Source organism: Astyanax mexicanus, chromosome 5 (assembly GCF_023375975.1).
Source record: "Astyanax mexicanus isolate ESR-SI-001 chromosome 5, AstMex3_surface, whole genome shotgun sequence".
NCBI lineage: Eukaryota > Metazoa > Chordata > Actinopteri > Characiformes > Acestrorhamphidae > Astyanax > Astyanax mexicanus.
The window spans coordinates 24,414,833-24,431,440 of NC_064412.1; the positions used below are offsets into that span (position 1 = coordinate 24,414,833).

Below are 16,608 nucleotides of genomic sequence, written 5' to 3' on the forward strand. Positions count from 1 at the left end.
GATACAGCAGTTTGTATTTCAGACTGATAGATGCGCTGCTATCAATTCACAGTTCATTTGCAGTTTTTGTCTTTGTTTCAGTTTTTTTTTTCCAAGTACTTCACCACACTGGCAGAAAAACGAACAAAAAAAAAACCCAGACAACATGCTCTACTGGCTGCCCTTCTTGTGGGAAAAAGTGATCGAGTTCCCACAAGGTAAAACAGCAAGTTTTTGTACTCATCAGATATTAAGGGAAGTATAAGCTCTGTCATATCTTCTTAGCAGAGCTTCTTTCCGTATTTTCTTACTAAAACTGTGTGCTACATCACAGAAATCTGTGTGGGTGTGGCCTTTGACTCATCTTGCTGCTTATTCACCAACACCAATTCCACAATGAGGTTAATTGCCAGGTTTAAAAACACAACAGCGGTGCTGCAGCCTTAAAAGCCTCAGCATTTGTCGACAAAGCTTAATGACCAAAGATGAAATAAAACAAATTAATATTGGCAGTGAGTTTGACCAGTGGTGAAAACTTTGAGCTCAGAAGGACAACAAGACAGATGACAAACAGGTTAATTTCTTTAGCCAGGTCATTTATCGCAACTGGTAATTTATCACAACCACTAGGGTAGCTTACTAGGGACAAACATTTAAATTCATTTTAAAAATTGACTGTTCGCATTTATATCAGTGTTCTGTGTGTAGCTGGGATAACAAGCCAGAGGATATTGAGATATCTAGCAAGCTAGCTAGTTAGCAAGGTTAGCTAGAGTGATCTGGACTATGCTGGCTAACGCAGTCATGCTATACATTAGCCTCAATGGCTAATATAACGCTCTATAAAATAACACATTTTACAAAAAAATACTTTGTGACGCATTTATTATTATCTTAATTGGAAGCTGAGCATTGAAAACATTTCAACATTTCAGCCTTGGGTCTTACAAACAGAGGCAACTGTACCAGCGGTTATGTTTTTATACAAAGCTTTTTCGAAGCATTAACACATTTAAACCGATTTTATCAGGAAAAGATTCAGTAAAGCTTTTGACACCTGTCTCTATGTTTTTATTTAGTGTTTTCAGTTTAAGTTCGACACTTATCTGACTTCCAACCCAACACCAGAATGGTAAATAATGCTCCACCAGTGGAACCACCACAACTGAATCTAAATTATATACAAACACATAACACACACACACACTTTTTCCAGAAGAAAATTCAGCTGTTTATCTCTCTCAAAACTTCTAGCACTCTGATGTAACTACTGCGGTAAAAAAAAAAACATGCCTGCTTTGAATTCTTAACAGACCTGATTCATTCTATGTACAATCACCATACACCTTATTAGAAACACCTACATTGCCTACCAGTCTATGGTCACCATAATGTATAATGTCCACCCACCATACGGGTCAGTTTTAACCTGTAGGTGTACAATTAGACACTGTAACACAATGTGTTTTACACCATTTCTCAGCCCCCTTCTACCCCCACTTACTGATGGTCATTTCTATGTCAGCAGTGTTTGCTGTTGACCATGATTTATTTGAGTACTGGACCGTTCCCAACATAAGCAGGAGTGTATCAGACAACATGGTGTTGTCAGGGTTAACACTTGCGTCAATGCACCTGATTGGCTGAGAGCGGTTCACAACCTAAAAATATGCAGCCAACAGCAGCAGCTCATTGGACAGAAACTGACCCCTGGTGAAGGGCAAAAGCACAGCTGACCAGGTCAGACCAGTGATTCCCTGTTAACTATGGCAGTTATTCAGCTGTTTATGTGCTAGAGCAGGAGAATCTTTAAACATCCACCATTTTCAACAGTTCAACAGTTCTGATTGTTAGCCTGTTAGCAGGTCTTTATACTGTATTTTATGACCTATAAGGTGCTTCATATTGTAAGGCGCACTTTCAATAAATCTCTATTTTCTGGTTTATTTTCATAAATAAGGGGCATCAGATTATAAGGCGCATTTTAAAAGCAACAATAGTAAGGAACAGGGGTGTCGCACAGTAATCTACACAGATATCTCTCCTGGAAACTGTTTATTTGGGTGAGTAAAGCACTTCTGTTTATTTACAGTAAGCCTAGATTTCCAATATTTTCAATAGCGCAGTTAGCAGCAGCTTTAGCCACGGTTAGCGGCAACAGCTAGTAAATGCCACCCAACAGAGCTATACTGAGGAACCCTGAGTGTTTCCGGTAAGCCAGGGTGTTATTCGCTAGTGGTTTGTCCCACATAGTATGTTTTAACATGGTAAACATGCAGGCTTAAGATAATTAACACTGTTAACAAGTAACACTAACACTGTGGTTAGAGGCTAATGCTAATACTGCTCCAGCCTTGGTGCTTGAGAAATGTGTACATAAAGCGCACTGGATTATAAGGCACACTGTTGATTTTTGGGACAATTGAAGGGTTTTAAGTGCGCCTTATAGTGCGAAAAATATGGTACATACCATACACCAGCACACTGGATCAACAAGGTGTTTTCTAATAAAGTGGCAGTTATATGTATATGCCCACATTGCTGTTTTCCTCAGTTAAAAAAGGTAAAATATCTGTTTTGCACTTTTTACGAGGTCACATATGAGTCACATTTGAAAACTTAAGAACATTACACAAAGAATTCACTTGAACAAAAGAGCTAAGGAAGAGATGGGTTTATTCTGAAGTTCAAATTAATGTTGTGTCAAGAAAGAATAAGGTCTCTTTCTCTATCTGTCTGAGTTTGTCTCAGTTTCTCTCTGTCTCTTGCAGCTTGGCTGGTTTCCAGGACCACTGCCAGTAGGTACTTAAGACCTGACCACAACAAACTGGACTGCTATTTCTGCTACCTTTAGGCTTTTAGGGTTTCTTGGATGTTACAGATATTATCTTAAGTACAGCATGAGTGTAAGTCTTATGAAACCCACAATTTTGTTTCAATTTCTGCTGAAAGATCAAAAAAACATAGTCAAACTGTCCTAATAGTACTGTAATTAAAGAAACATGTGCTTATAAGCTTTAGTCATATTATATTTTTTTCTCCAATTAAGCCAAGAGTTTACTAATATTAAACACAATGACTGTAAAAAACAACAAAAATCTAGAATCCTAAAATCTAGACTGCATGACTGTTGTTGTTCTGCTGTTGTAAGAAGGCGTGGTTATCCATTTTGGCTGCCCTGCCTGGGTATCTGTGGGCTAGTGAAACGACCACTGTTTGGTCAGTAAAAGAGTCTCAGACCAGTGCTGCTTTCCACTCTGTTTATTCTGAAACAGATTAAATCAAATAATCCTTCACGTCTTGCAATGAACGGCTGCAGGTATAGCACACATCCATCTCAGAGCTCTCACTCGTCTGAGTGTTCTTTTTTTTTAAAACAGTATTTTAACATAACATGTACGTGATCGTATAGCTTGTTTTTCTCATAAAAACATATTCAAAAATTTACAGAGGAAAGCATTTTTTTATCTTATAGCACAACAGCATTAGAAAAATTAATTAATTAATAACATATTTAGAAATATTTAAAGAACATCTTTGGAGGGAAAGTCTAGGGAGCAACATACCTGAAACAGATTAAATCAAATAATCCTTCACGTCTTGCAATGAACGGCTGCAGGTATAGCACACTGAGGTTGTAAAAAGTAAAATAAGATAAAAAGGGATTAGCTTAATTCACATTTTACTTTAGAGACATGAATTATATAATGCGGCCCGCACGTGCGGAGCACATGTCTAGACTAAACTCGATAAAGTTAACATTTCTTATCAAAACTTTATAATAAATAGAGCACTAGATATTTTTATAAAGTTATAGAACAGTGTTTTTAAAGTTTTTAACTAGATAAAGATTAGAAAATATATATTTTAGAGAGAAACTGCAGCAGCTACGAACCATCCATCTCAGAGCTCTCACTCGTCTGATGGAGGTACGGCAGCAGCAGAGGGACACAGCCTGCAGGGACGTCAAAGCAAGAAATGAAAAGCTCCCAAAAATATATTTAACCTTTTTTTTTACAAAAATATAAACTTTCACAAAAAAATGAACTTTTTAGACTTTTTTTTACCCATTTTTATAATAGTAGAGCAATTTTGGTGAAACTCACTAATTATATTATCTGGTAATTCTAACTCTGTTACACCCTCCCCCACTGAATTTCACCAAAATGAACACACATATTGCTTGGGCACTCAGATACAAAAATCACACACTAAATTTTCATTTTCCTTGGACACAGGTAATTCACAATTCTCCAACTTAAAAGAGTATCCCAACCAGGGATGAAAAGGGAAAGAGAATGGCGCCAATTCTCCACCATTTTCTGGAAGCAGGATGCAGCCGACATCCCACAGTAACCCTGTTCCACAATAAGTTACACTCTATCACTGAGCCAAAACAAAAAAAAAAGAAAGAGAAAAAAAGAAAAAAAAAAAAGTTGAGCTAACCCAGAATAGTTTGCAATGTTATTAGAACAGAATAAAATAAAAAAACTTTTTTTTAAGGTGTCTTCTTGACCTTCCTAGAACTGTAAAACATTAGAACTGACTCATTTGAATACTTGAAAAACTGACTTAGCAAACTTATCAATGGCTTTATAACTTTTTCTGTCAGTTACCTGCTTCGACATAGTGTAAATCAAGCGATCAACTGGCTTAACTATGCGACCCACACGTGACCTAACCTCATGTACAGAACTTGAACTAACAGTTTGTGTTGGAGGTTCACTAGTGCGTGCATGTACATGGTTTTCAGATGTGGCTAAATCAGATCTGGTGTCATCACTGAGCTGGTCTACATTTTCTGAGTGAAAAGTCTGTCCTGTGTGTGCCTGACTTGGGACTGGGGACTGTACAGTTTGTGGGGCTTCAACATTTTCAATGCTGCTCACATTATCCTCACTACAAGGCAAACTAGATACCCAGTCTTGAATTCTTGTGCACGTTTCTTCAGAAATGTCTGTTCTGGGCAGACTTTCATCCACGTCAGAGATGTCATGTGACACACTTGATTGGGATTCAGCAAAGGAGGCATCTGACACTGCATCCATGTCCAAGGGAAGAAAATTTGCAAGCATCAGCAAGTTACGATGAACAACTCTGTCCTGACCTGTTACAGGATTATGGATTCTGTATGTGTGAGTTGACTCGTTCACACCGACAACAGTGTAGACTGTGGACTCCCATCTGTCTGCAGTTTTTCGCTTTCCTCTCTCTCTCTTATTTGCGACCAAAACTCTGTCACCAACTGTGATTTGTGAACCCTTCACACGACGGTTGTAGATCTGCTCTTGACGACGCTGTTCTTTGTCAGCATGTTGTTGAGCTACCAGCATTGCGTCTTTAAGGTCTTTTGTCAGAGACTTGACGTAAGGATCATAACTGCCAATCTCAGGGTCTTTCAAGATGTTTTTGAACATCAAATCAATGGGAAGGCGTGGAACCCTACCGAACATCAAGAAGAAAGGAGGGTAGCCTGTTGTCTCGTGCACTGTGCAGTTGTACATGAACGTCAAAGTTTGCAGCTGTTGTGGCCAATTTCTCTTAGCGTCAGGGGTAAGAGCGCGAATCATATTTCCCAAGGTTCTATTAAACCGTTCAACACTGCCATTACCCATTGGGTGGTAAGGAGTTGTGTGGGACTTTCTGACTCCAGCGATCTTAAGCAACTCACTGATCAACTGACTCTCAAATGAAGCTCCTTGGTCAGAATGAATTCTCTCTGGGAATCCATATATACAGAAATACTTGTCCCATAACTGCTTAGCTACCTGCTTTGCAGATTGGTCTTTACATGGAAATGAGTGCGATAACCTGGTAAAATGGTCTGTGACCACAAGTACATCAACAGACCTATTGTTGCGGTCTTCCGCACACCAGAAATCAATGCATACGATCTCAAGAGGTGACGTAGTTTTGATACTCTCTAATGGGGCTCTACCCTCAGGATCAGCAGATTTACCAATGACGCATCTAGGACAGTGTCTGACATATTCACGCACATCCCTGTCAATATGGGGCCAAAAGAATCTCTGACGAGCTATTGCCAAGGTCCTAAATTGCCCTTGATGCCCTGCACAGTCATGGACGCCTTTTAAGACTTCTTGTTTGAAAGAGTCAGGGACAATAAATTGGTGTCTTTTCTTCTTTGAGATTTGATCTTTGCATACTCGATACAGAATGCCACTGCAAGTGACCAATTTATCCCAGTGTTTTAAGTACCTTAGAACCATTAAAGACTCTCTGGCCTTTTCTCGTCTTGATGGTCTCCGTCCTCTGACCACATAGTTCAGCACTCTCGACAACACAGGATCTGTCATTTGGGCCTCACGCAGCTCTCTCTCTGAATAAGGGATGATATCAGCATCAGATGAAATCATCTGGGGTAAGTGATCCAACACGTCTGTAGCACGCACTCTAGCTCCAGAGTCCCATACACTGTGTGTCTCTAGAATAGCCGACACTTCCTCTCTAGAAAGAGAATGATTCTTGTGGCACACTGGTGCACACGTTTTCTGTCCCAAACTTGTGAAATGATCTGTAGGGCAGCTTGAACACCTGAAAGCATTCTGAACTGAATCGTTAGAGACAGGAACAGTTTCTCTAAGCAGTTCATCATAGGAGTCTTTCAAGATCCGCTTGCCGATGGTCTGTTTAACAAATGGCTTGCGACTGAGTGCATCTGCAACAATGTTTCTAGGGCCAGGAATGTACTTGATATCAAACTCATATGAAGCCAACTTTGCAACCCATCTCTGTTCACATGAATCAAGTTTAGGTTTGGTCATGATATGGGTAAGCGGGTTGTTGTCCGTCCACACTGTGAATACATGACCTTTCAACCAGTGGCTAAATTTGTCGCACACAGCCCACTTTAGCGCAAGAAACTCGAGACGATGTGCAGGATATTTCTTCTGAGCACGTGTGAGTGATTTGCTCGCAAAAGCAATGGGTCTGGCTCTACTTTGGCCTTCTTGAACTTGTGAGAGAACAGCACCTAAACCATCTAGCGAAGCGTCTGTGGACAGAATAAAGGGTCTAGTAAAATCAGGATGCGCTAACACGACACAGGTCAGCAAAGAGGACTTAAGTGCATCGAATGCTTGTTGATGAGCTGATGTCCAGTCACTTGGAGACAACTTTCGGTGCTGGGTGCGAACTTTTGCACAGGGTCTACCCCTACGCTTTTGCTTCTGGCCTGCTACCAACTCAAACAGAGGCTTTGCAGTGGCTGAATAACTTGGTATGAAGTGTTGATAGAAGTTAACCATGCCCAGAAATGATCTAATACGAGATGGAGAGGGAGTGACACCGTCTTGCTCCATTAAGTCTTTGGTGCACATCTGGCTGATAGCATCTACCTTGCTGGAGTCTGTAGACACTCCTGATTCATCCACAATATGGCCAAGAAACTTAACTGACCGCCTGAAGAACCAACACTTTTTAGGTGCTAACTTCAGGTTGTGCAAACGCAAGCGACTGAAAACTAGCTCTAAGCGTTCTAAAGCCAGTGCTTCTGTTGGTGCGTACACCAAAAGATCATCAAGGTAGCACAAGAGACTTAGGAAATTCTGGTCACCGAATATGCTAGTCATCATTCTCATGAAGCTGCCAGGACTATTAGAAAGACCTTGCGGAAGTCTGTTATATTCATATAGCCCTATCGGTGTCGTGAATGCAGAGTACTTTCGGTCATCCTCATGGAGAGGCATGTTGTAAAAACCAGATGTCAGATCCATTGTACTGAACAGTGCATTTCCTCCAAGAGCGGCCAGGCAATCAGCCTGATGAGGCAGTGGATGTGCATCTTTCAGTGTCCGCTTGTTTAGCCATCTGAAGTCAGTGCACACTCTTAAGTCGCCATTCTTTTTCCAGACAAGAACAAGTGGCGAGGCATACTCACTGGTAGACTTTCTGATTATTTCCCTCTCTTCCATCTCATCCAAGACACGTTTTAGCTTCTGATACTCAGCAGGAGGCACCCTGCGAAATGGTAGCCGAAATGGCTTGTCGTCAACAAGGTGGATTCTGTGGACAAACCCTTTGGCTTCACCACAGTCAAGATGATGACGAGAGAAAATGTCCTCATACTTGAGAACTAAGTCTGCTAGTTTGTCTTTCCATGTTTCAGAAACATCACACGACTCTAAATCAAGATCGCTCAGGCCCGCAAGCTTCAGTTTTTCTTTCACATCTGCTGTGTTACTCTCATGGGATCTGGAAATGTCAGAGCCTTTGGGAACATTCTGACCATGGCTAGTAATCTGGACTTTGCTACACAGTGATTCTGGACGTTTCATGTCTTCAAGAGCTAAACATGTGAAAACATCTGCAAGTTTGGCATTTCTCCTTATAGTAATAGGATTGGAAGATGCATTCAGCACTTTTAATGGGATCCATTTATCTCCCCATAAAGGTGTCACAACCCGGGCAACCATCAAACCTCTGGGAGCAGCACGTGAGGAGGTGGGTTCCACGATAACAGTACTGCCAGGCGATACTACAGTTTTTCCAGGTAGCTTAGCCCACAACAGATATTCAGTACCAGCATCTAAAGTGACAGCTGTGTTGCATTTTGCTGTACCAACTTTGTCAGGAGCGTCACCACTGGTCCAGCGACTAAGACCAGCAAGAAGAGACAAGAACTGCTCAGATTCATGACAGTCTGAGGTGGGAGTAGAAATCACCTTCCAGTAGTGACTGTTTTGTTTCAGATGACTAAGAACATGCTTAATAACATTAGTGCCAATAATTAGATCATCTGATTGATTTTGGACTACAAGAGCAGGAACAGAAATATTGCAGCCATAAATCTCCATGGTGAGCTCTATTGTAGACTTTGGCTTCACACGGCTACCTCCACATCCAATGAGTATTACATCAGTGTCTGACCGACTTGTTTCAGTCACGGCTCCAGCTTCAACAAGCTTCAGTTCTGCTGCTTCACTGAGCGTACACGCCATGGATCCGCTGTCTAGCATAGCTTTGAGTGGCACTTTGTTTTCGACCATTACTGAAGTATAAAACAGACTGTCACTGCTCCTAATCTTTTGTGTGTTCTGAAAAACAGTTTGTTCTGATCCATCTTGAGCTTTAAATTCATATTGGGAGTGTTCCATCTGACCTGGGCATCCTCCCTCCATACACAGGTCTGTTAGTTTTCCTGCACATTGCTCTGCTGGGACAGTTTGGCTGTACATGAGCTTTTAGTGTGGCCTGGAGAGAAACAGCGGAAACATAACTTCGCTGAGAAACAGTGCGATTTAGTACTATGACCGTTCTCACCGCACACGCTGCAAGTTGTGATGTTGCGCCAGCTCCTTCTTCTACCCTCATGATGGTTAGATGTCACTGCATTCTTTTTCTGGACTTTTTCCAAGACCTGTTCAAGCATTGTCATCATGCGACTTAACATGGCATCACTCTGACTGGCATGTTGTTGGGACATCACAATTGTTTCGCTAGTGTTAGGGACATTATTGCTGCATTTGGACACTGTCTGTCCATTTACAGTCACATCACTGTCTTTCACATGAGCAGCAGTTGCATTGTGTCGTAAATGTACAGCACCTGATGCACTAGTCATAGATCTCTTTTCACGCTGGTATTCATCAATTCTTTCTTGAATCTGTTTTGCACTCCACTCGTGAATCGGCTTGCATTTGAACACATAAGCTAACTCAGGGTCTGGACAGTGCTTAACAAACATTCTGGTTACCTCCTCTGTCATGTTTTCCATGTGTCTGCCTTGACGACGAAGGCCCTCATCAGCGAGGTCTGCTGCTTTGTTGACACGTATCCAGTAATCAACAGGATTTTCTTTGTGTCTTGGAAGTGTAGAATAAAAGTCTGCAAGTGGCAGGCATGACGATGTCTTACTAAAATACTGCAGCAGTATGTTGTAGATTGCATCTGGATTTTCTCTGGCATTAAGTGTGGGATCGCTTCTCAAGCCTATTCGAACTACATCTCTAGCCCTACCCATCAACCTACAGAGTACTTCATCTGACTGTTCAGCTATTGTGTAATTCTGTTTTCTGACATAGGACTTCATCATGTCAATCCACTCTGTAACTGAGCATTTGTCTGAATCATCACCCCGGAAAATGACTGGTTCCCTATTAGGACTGACACTCACATTTATAAATGGCGTTTCACCACCACTAGGTCTGTCTTGCTGTACAGTGCATTGGTTCGTATTGCAATTTACTGAACCCTGTGAAGCTAGTTTTTCAATGATAGCATCACCAATCTGTGAACCCATTTGACTAATCATTTCACTCAGCTGTTGTACTGGATTTACATGAGCAAAAGGTGTAGAGTGACTTGGCCCACCCTGTGCAAACTGCCCCACAGTAGATTCAACTGAATCCTGACCCAACCCTGAATCACCATTACTCTCAGTTAGCACAGAAGTACCTAAATATTTCTCATTAAATTTAGGTGTCACAGGCACAGACATAAAACCTCTACCCCTTCCAAAACTCAAATTGTGATCCATATCAACAGAATACATAGACTTACTTGCAATTTTAGCTCTGAATTCAGTAAACGTTAAAACTTACACAAATCAGGTGAAAGAGAGAAAAAAAACAAAAAAAATGCACACTTTAATAACGATTCAGCAGTCCCCTGTACCTGACTAATGCTTTAAAAGCATTGCAAAGAGCTCCGCAGCGCTGAAAGGGTGCGATCTCACTGTCCGCGCGCTGAAGGAGTTTCGGAAACACACCAGCACACCCGCGCTGATTTCGGCAGCACACCCGCGCAGAGTCTCCGCAGCACAACAGCACTTTCGTGCTGAATTCGGTAGCACAGCCGCGCTGAATCTCCGCAGCACTCCCGCGCTGAATCTTCGCAGCACAACAGCACTTTCGCGCTGAATCTCCGCAGCACACCCACGGCGATCTGCATCAAGCTGACCAGGAATCACGGAGTCGACGGCACCACTGAAACGACCACTGTTTGGTCAGTAAAAGAGTCTCAGACCAGTGCTGCTTTCCACTCTGTTTATTCTGAAACAGATTAAATCAAATAATCCTTCACGTCTTGCAATGAACGGCTGCAGGTATAGCACACATCCATCTCAGAGCTCTCACTCGTCTGAGTGTTCTTTTTTTTTAAAACAGTATTTTAACATAACATGTACGTGATCGTATTAGGGCTGGGGCGACGCGTCGACATAATCGACGTCATCGATTACGAAAATACATCGATTTGCATAACGTGCGTCGGCGCGTCGTAAATATGTTAATTAACACGGTAACATAGAAGCATAGAACTATTATTTAATTAAAATGATTTTTAAGAACAGCTAAACACAGTTCTGCAAGTCAAACGCGGAGGAGTTCACGTGCGAGAGAGAGAGAGAGAGAGAGAGAGACACACACAGAGAGAGAGAGAGAGAGAGAGAGAGAGAGAGAGAGAGAGAGAGAGAGAGAGAGACAGAGAGAGAGACAGAGAGAGAGAGAGACTCTCTGCTGAATCTGACTCCCGCTTCGCGGACAGAATCGGCACAACACCCCCGCTGTAGAACTGCGGTAGTGAAAACAGCTACAAAAAAACGCCAGCGGGCATCTAAAGTTTGGGAGCATTTCACGCAAAAGGGCAACAATGTGGTCCTCTGCCATACGTGCAAAAGGAGCACTTGAAGCGCAAACATCCAGGAGCACTATGTCAACAGGGTCACACAGTAAGTTACCGTTTACATCAGGGTCTCCGCGGGTGTCCTTAAAAAGACTTAAGGCTGTCTACCAAAGGTTTTAAACCTGCCACAGGCAGAAATTATACATTTTTGGTTTATATTTGTGCATGGCATTTCACAGTTTCCAGAAACAGTAGCATTATTCATAAGTTCAGGTGTTTAGCTAAGCTAGCTAGCTGCCTTAAGTTATTTTAGCGCTGCGGTGTTACACCGTTTTCTGTCACCGTCGGAATTTTGTGACCAGTGCTCACGGTTATGAGCGTTCATTGGCAAAACGGAAGCTTTCTATACCTACACCTTACCCTCAGCCCTAAACTGAACCGTTTTGGCCAGTCGGGGTAAACATTAGAAACGAACACGTTTCGAATCGGCCAGTGCACCGGTCTGCTGAGAACTACTTGCCCGTGGTCACAAAATCTAGCGGTCACAGAAAACAGTGCAACACACGGTTGTGGTGTATGGGAGCTTATCCATTTTTAGCGTTATAGATCTAAACGTGTTGTACATGTAAGTGATTATAAGTGTGGGGTTTGGTTTAGTAGGCTTGTGTTGCTGTTGTTGTTATTATATATAAATATAGTATTTTATCGTTTGCTTTAAAACGTAAAATAATAATTATTTAAATATGTTTCTCAATAAATAGATTAGTCGACTAATCGAAAAAAATAATCGTTAGAATAATCGTTTAAAAAATAATCGTTAGGGACAGCCCTAGATCGTATAGCTTGTTTTTCTCATAAAAACATATTCAAAAATTTACAGAGGAAAGCATTTTTTTATCTTATAGCACAACAGCATTAGAAAAATTAATTAATTAATAACATATTTAGAAATATTTAAAGAACATCTTTGGAGGGAAAGTCTAGGGAGCAACATACCTGAAACAGATTAAATCAAATAATCCTTCACGTCTTGCAATGAACGGCTGCAGGTATAGCACACTGAGGTTGTAAAAAGTAAAATAAGATAAAAAGGGATTAGCTTAATTCACATTTTACTTTAGAGACATGAATTATATAATGCGGCCCGCACGTGCGGAGCACATGTCTAGACTAAACTCGATAAAGTTAACATTTCTTATCAAAACTTTATAATAAATAGAGCACTAGATATTTTTATAAAGTTATAGAACAGTGTTTTTAAAGTTTTTAACTAGATAAAGATTAGAAAATATATATTTTAGAGAGAAACTGCAGCAGCTACGAACCATCCATCTCAGAGCTCTCACTCGTCTGATGGAGGTACGGCAGCAGCAGAGGGACACAGCCTGCAGGGACGTCAAAGCAAGAAATGAAAAGCTCCCAAAAATATATTTAACCTTTTTTTTTACAAAAATATAAACTTTCACAAAAAAATGAACTTTTTAGACTTTTTTTACCCATTTTTATAATAGTAGAGCAATTTTGGTGAAACTCACTAATTATATTATCTGGTAATTCTAACTCTGTTACACCAGCCGGGCTAATCCTAAACAACATATGGAGTGCCCTATATCTCCCTGTATAACTAACTATGGTCATGGTCAGCCTGAAACCTTCTATTTTCTTCGTCAAATGCTGAACTGTGGCCCTATATCTAGTTCCAATTGTCCAGAATTTGCATTTTATGCTTGTAGGCAACACCGGCAGCCTGTTAGCTAGCACTTTTTTTTCAGGTAACTCTAATATTACTAGTCAGAAGTGGTCCTAAACCAGTTTCTTAAACTACATTTATAAATAAACTCTCAAAATTATGCTAATATGTTAGTGTATATATCAAAAATGTTATTAAATGTTTCAACATTAGTTATATAAGTTATTTAGCAGTAGCCTTCAAGCTAAACAGCACCAATAACCACAAAAACTCTTTCTTGTAAAGCTGTAGCCATTTCATTTGTCAGATAATGGTAACTAAACACACAAAAGTGTTAAATGATTTACAAAATGATTGTTCACTGTTAAGCTCCATGTAATATTCAAAATATTTTCTTTTAATGATTTTTTGAAAATAGTAGGTAATAATAGCTAACACTGTGCTGGAGGTAATCAAAATCAAATCAAAAGTTTTCCATCCCTGCTTTATTTATTTTTTTCTTTTCTGTATACATATCTCTCTATCTTTCCATTTTTCCTTTTTTATTTAATAATCTATTTCTCTTTTTGCAGGGAAAAGTAAAATTTGTGGAAAAGAAGTTCAGCAGCTCCCTGGATTCCAGTTTTATGATTTGGCTAAGCAAGTGGAAATGTACATGAACATTCCAGTATTAACAACAAACAGAAACTTAATGGTGTGTTTCTTCTCATATTCACAGTCAGTAGCATATCTAGGATTTCCAGAATGCCCAGAGGGAGGTTTTTCTTCAGAAATGGTCCCAAATTGGTTGATTTAGTAGCAGATCTGATGCATTAGATCCAGTTTCTGAAGACTTATTTTACTGTTGTCTAGTGGGACAGCTCACTTACCTGCATCTGCACATAAAATACGGAGAAATAAAACCTGATTTGATTATTTTCTTTTTTAGCATTTTAAGAACTTTTGTTGAAATAAACTACCACCGTAATATATGCAGAGTTTAAATATAATTAAAATTAACTTTTGTATTAGCCTAGTCCCAAAGCCCTGTTGGAATGTGGTGGCAGTACCTGAAATACAGTTTATGCTGAAAGGCCTATAAATGTAACTGAGCTGAAACAGTTCTGCCAGGAGGAGTGGTCCAAAATTACTCCACAGCTGAACAGAGGCTGGATTGGATGTTAAATATTTTATCTTAATATACAGCTCTGAAAAATTAAGAGCCCACTTCAGTTTCTGAATCAGATTCTCTGATTTTGCTATTTATATGTATATGTTTGGATGAAATGAACATTGTTGTCATATAAAAATATTGTCATTTAGAGCATGTATTTGCAGAAAATGAGAAATGGCATTAAACCTCAAATAATGCAAAGAAAACAAGTTCATATTCATAAAGTTTTAAAAGTTCACAAATCAGGATTTGGTGGAATAACCCTGGATTTTAATTACAGTTTTCATGCATCTTGGCATGTTCTCCTCCACTAGTCGTACACACTGCTTTTGGTTAACTTTATGCCCCCCCGGTATATAAATTCAAGCAGTTCAGCTTGGTTTGATGGCTTGTGATCATCTATCTTCCTCTTGATTTTATTCCAGAGATTTTCAATTTGGTAAAATCAAAGAAACTCTTTTTTTTTTCAGAGCTGTATATGATCTTATATTTTGATACCAGCAGTGTCCTGGTGCACCTTTAATACATATTGGTTTGTGTCATTCAAGTTTTCCTAGTAAGCATTTTTTTTATTGCACTGTATAATATAGTTCTCAGAAATTCTCAGCTTTCTCTGAAGGCCTTGAACGCCCTAAAGGTTCTTTACTGAAGTGAGGACATAAAGAGCTGCTGAATGTGAGTGGCAGTACATATGCTGCTGAATGTTTTTCCAGCTCCACTGAAGGCTGTAAAAAAACATCCCCCAACTCCTAATGTATTTCCATTGTGCTTATACTGTGCTGCTGGCACTGGGTGAAGCCTTTACTGATTTAATGAAGCTTGACTAGTGTGTTTCTACAGAGAGAAGAAATTAGATGAGACTTTATTTATTGTGTTCTCCACAAGTGGGGAAGTGCATTAGTGGGGATACCTTCAGAACAGACCCTGCTGGGTCTGGTGGCTCTGTGCTTTGGGGTAAAGTACCTTTACTTAGAGGATTCACTTTAAATAAGTACAAGCTTGTTCTGATACTTCTTTATCTTATGTTGGTATGTCCTCAGGATGACAATGCCCCTCATCCACAGGGCATCACTGAATGAGTTTTAGAAATGTACATAGGTACTGTAAATATGGACATACGGCCTATGAGATGTCTACACATGCCTATGGATTATTATGCAATAGAGCATGCAATTGCATATATCATTGCAGTGCCAATTGATGGTATATAAAAGAATGGTGCAGAATTAAAAGTATGCAGAATATGTACTGGGGTCTCATAAAAAGGGTCTCATAGCTGGCACATGACCCAACTTTAAGATGATTTCAGTTCTGGTTGTAACTGTCACGCCCTTGCTCTGTTTCCCTGTGTTACTGCGTTTCCCAGTGTGTTCCCCAGTTATTTTCCATTTACCTGTGTGTAATTTGTAGCTCCGCCCCCTAGCCCCAGGTGTTTCTACTTCCCGTGTGTGTTCCTGTCTATTTATAGCCCTGTGTTTCAGTCTGTATTCGTCATGCTTTGCACCTTCCCATGTTGTTTGTTTACCCACGGTTTTCTATAGTTATTTCCTCGTTCCTTAGTTCTTTGTTAAATATATATTCTCTGTTTATCCTTGTTTATTTCTAGTTTGATTCCTTGTTTGTTTCTTTGTTCATTTATTATTTAATAAATCCAGTTTGTCTTACCCGCTTTGACGTCCGCCTCCCGTCTGCATCTCGTGACAGTAACATTGAACCTTAAACCTTAAATGGTTGTGAAAAAATTAAAGAAACACTTTTACATACATACATCATTTTATAAGTTTGATCATTATTAGGATTATATTTGCATTTTGTTATATTTTGATCCACTGCAAGACCACTGCAAATATCTAATTTTGCATTTTTAATACCATTTTTAAGAGTGAACAATGTAGAATGAAAAGGGAGCATAATCTATAGGTTTACACTGAAACAGTGTGATATCAGCTTTGATTCATCTTTTCAAAATTTCAATTTAATTCAGTGCTAATTTAATCATTAATACACACTGAAATACTGGATGGGAAGACACTTTTTGTTGCTTTTCTATTGATTGATGACCTGTCACCTGTAAAATGTAAAATTATGTGTGAATTAATTTAGACAAGACAGCTGTATGATACGAGTGATACTTAAAAAAATCCCAGTGCATGGACAATTACACTAACATTGCCTGTCCTTGACTCTAGTATTTACTCCAAAG

At 39.8% G+C, this 16,608-nt stretch overlaps 1 long non-coding RNA gene across 2 annotated transcripts; it reads left to right on the forward strand.

Moving 5' to 3' along the window:
- The first annotated feature begins 125 nt into the window (after window positions 1-125).
- On the forward strand, window positions 126-16,069 carry LOC111193696 (uncharacterized). Of its 2 annotated transcripts, none has more exons than XR_002650633.2 (3): window positions 126-197; window positions 2,751-2,885; window positions 13,825-16,069. It is a non-coding gene; the product is annotated as an uncharacterized LOC111193696 (long non-coding RNA). The 2 variants fall into 2 exon arrangements; XR_007439238.1 differs by lacking the exon at window positions 126-197 and adding an exon at window positions 1,775-2,042.
- Window positions 16,070-16,608: the final 539 nt, after the last annotated feature.